This window comes from Nanorana parkeri, unplaced genomic scaffold, assembly GCF_000935625.1.
Source record: "Nanorana parkeri isolate BGI_ZX_2015 unplaced genomic scaffold, ASM93562v1 scaffold2013, whole genome shotgun sequence".
Classification (NCBI taxonomy): Eukaryota; Metazoa; Chordata; class Amphibia; order Anura; family Dicroglossidae; genus Nanorana; species Nanorana parkeri.
The window spans coordinates 99,385-102,250 of record NW_017308281.1 but is presented as its reverse complement, the minus strand read 5'-3'; the positions used below and the strand labels follow the sequence as shown (position 1 = coordinate 102,250).

Here is a 2,866-nt window from a genome sequence, read left to right as displayed (position 1 = left end):
GGGTGGGTATTTGAATGCTCCCACTGCACCAGTCTCTATATCGGTCTCATCCTTTAGTACCACATGGTGTCACACAGACGGTCAGTGTACTCGCGGTGTTATAAACAGACAAATTTAAAGTAAGAGGTTTTATCTCAGAGATATTTTACATTCTTCCAGTCATATGTTCTTACCCCTATCAGAGGCTTCTTCTCCTCTGCTCCCACTCTGCCGGAGAGCGGCACACCATTTGTGGTGCTGGGTACCAGGGCTGGGTGTTGAATACCAGGGTTGGGTTGAGTGATGGGTGTAGAGCACTAGGGTTTGGTTGGGTGTAAGGTACCAAGGCTGGGTTGGTACTCAGGGTGGGTGTAGGGTATCCATGTTGGATTGGGTTGGGTATAGGGTAACAGGGTTGGATTGGATGCATGATACCCAGGTTGGGTTGGTCATAGGGTGTAGGGTAGCCAGGTTGGGTTGGGTGATGGGTACTCAGATTGGGTGTAGGGTACATGGGTTTGGTTGGATTGGGCTTAGGGTAGCTAGGTTGCATTGGGTGTAGGGTACCCAGGTTGGGAAGGGTGTTGGGTACTCAGAATGAGTGTAGGGTATCTGGGTTGGGTTGAATTGGGCTTATGGTACCCAGGTTGGGTTAGTCATGGGGTGTAGGATACCCAGGTTGGACTTATGGTACCCAGGTTGGGTTGGTCATGGGGTGTAGGATACCCAGGTTGGAGTTAGGGTACCCAGGTTGGGTGATGGGTACTCCGAATGGTTGTAGGGATTGGATTGGGCTTAGGGTAGCTAGGTTGCATTGGGTGTAGGGTACCTGGGTTGGGTTGGTCTTAGGGTGTAGGGTACCCAGGTTGGGAAGGGTGATGGGTACTCAGAATGGGTGTAGGGTATCTGGGTTGCGTTGAATTGGGCTTATGGTACCCAGGTTGGGTTGGGTGATGGGTACTCCGAATGGGTGTAGGGATTGGATTGGGCTTAGGGTAGCTAGGTTGCATTGGGTGTATGGTGCCCGCGTTGGGTTGGGTGATGGGTTCTCAGGCTCGGTGTAGGGTAATAAAGGACATGTGAGGGTTCACTGGTTGTATTTCGGAATTTCAGACAAAGTTTAGCTCCCGGGTCAGGTGTCGGCGGCGCGCATCGGTGAACGTACTTTGTCCGGAACACTTTATTAAGGAGAGAAGTATGTGGAAGGATCCTCGGCGTCTGATACTCACCGGCGGATCCTCCGAGATAGAAATTACATTTTAATTCTCAGTAATGATGTCAATCTGTTATCTCTGCCACAGATACATGATTTATTGATCGGCGCAGCGCCCCGGGGTACTTATCAAAAGGATGCGGCGGGCGTGGAACGCTGGCGGTGCGACGAGCAGGAAACGGGGCCGGCTGGAGCTTTATTATTAAAGGGAGATGAAAACAGCTGCACATTATGCCGCGACACTCGCAGCAGCCTTTCCAAACAGACGTTCCCCGCAAGACGAGCGCCACTTGACCGCGTAAACTGCTGCAGCATCCGCGTAGCACCAGCTGGGCACGATCCCCCCCGGGCACAAACCTGTTGATTTTGACCTTCTCAATCACAGACCCTCAAATCGGCTTCTCATTAGCCGCTTCACTCTCCCGACCGCCGGGACCTCTTACTCTGCGAATGGGGGGGGGGGAGGGATTTATTTTACATCTTACCGGCCAAAGTTCTGGAGGACCTGTGGCTGGAGGACTACAAGTCCCAGCATGGATCCTTGCTAGGAATCCTGGAGGAAGAGCTCCTGTTAGTGGAACCCGACATCACAGCTAACTGACCCCTTAACAAATATTGTCGTCCCATCCCCCGCCCCCCCCGGAGCCCCTACAATAATGAATAGGGAGAACTCCGCTGATTTCAGACCTGCTGTTGGCCCGGAAGGGCTCCGGGTCCGTGTGGGGCCCCCGTGTGAATCTCACAGCATTGACTCGGCTTCCTCTCTCGTTCCCATGTACCGGCCCCGTGCGCGATCTGACTGATAAAATTTCTATTTTCTGTTCCGTGTCCACAGATAAGTCATCTCAGGACATTCGCACAGCGGGGACGTGACAGAAGTGGCGAGGACGCGGATGGCGCTATGATAAGGTCAGAGGGGGAGGAGTCTATGAGCTGGAACAGGCCGGTCACCGGGTGTGTTACAGCTAAGCCCCGCCCCTTTTTAAAATATAAAACCAATAAATTGATGATTCCGGTGTGTGCGTGTTGTCATTGATGTGCCGGTACATACCCGCCGTATCCCCGGCACCCAACACGCAGCCCATTGGCTCTCCGCTCTGTCCCGGGCACCTTGTAGAGTGGCAGAGGGGTGCCAGGTACCAGGACACTGTCTGCACTCCCAGCACTGGGAGGAGAGAATGACCCTATTGGGTAGTGTAGCCGCACTGCCACTGACACACGATGGGGGTTATGATTGCATTGCTGTCATTGACACATGATGGGGATTATGATTGCTGTCACTGACACATGATGGGATTATGATTGCTGTCACTGACACATGATGGGGGTTATGATTGCTGTCACTGACACATGAGGGGGGTTATGATTGCTCCTCACTGACACATGATGCGGGTTATGATTGCTATCACTAACACATGATGGGGGTTATGATTGCTGTCACTGACACACGATGGGGGTTATGATTGCATTGCTGTCACTGACACATGATGGGGGTTATGAATGCTGTCACTGACACATGATGGGGGTTATGAATGCTGTCACTGACACATGATGGTGGTTATGTATGCTGTCACTGACACATGATGGGGGTTATGACAACTTCAGTATAATTAGCTCCATGTCTCCTCTGACCGCCATGTACAATCTCTGTTCCGTATTTCACCTCCGCCGCAC

At 52.3% G+C, this 2,866-nt stretch overlaps 1 protein-coding gene across 1 annotated transcript in view; it reads right to left on the bottom strand.

The window, feature by feature from the left end:
- LOC108800400 (transcription factor Sox-6-like) overlaps nucleotides 1–2,866 on the bottom strand; it is a 128,839-nt gene that overhangs the window by 64,659 nt on the left and 61,314 nt on the right. The window lies entirely within an intron of this gene.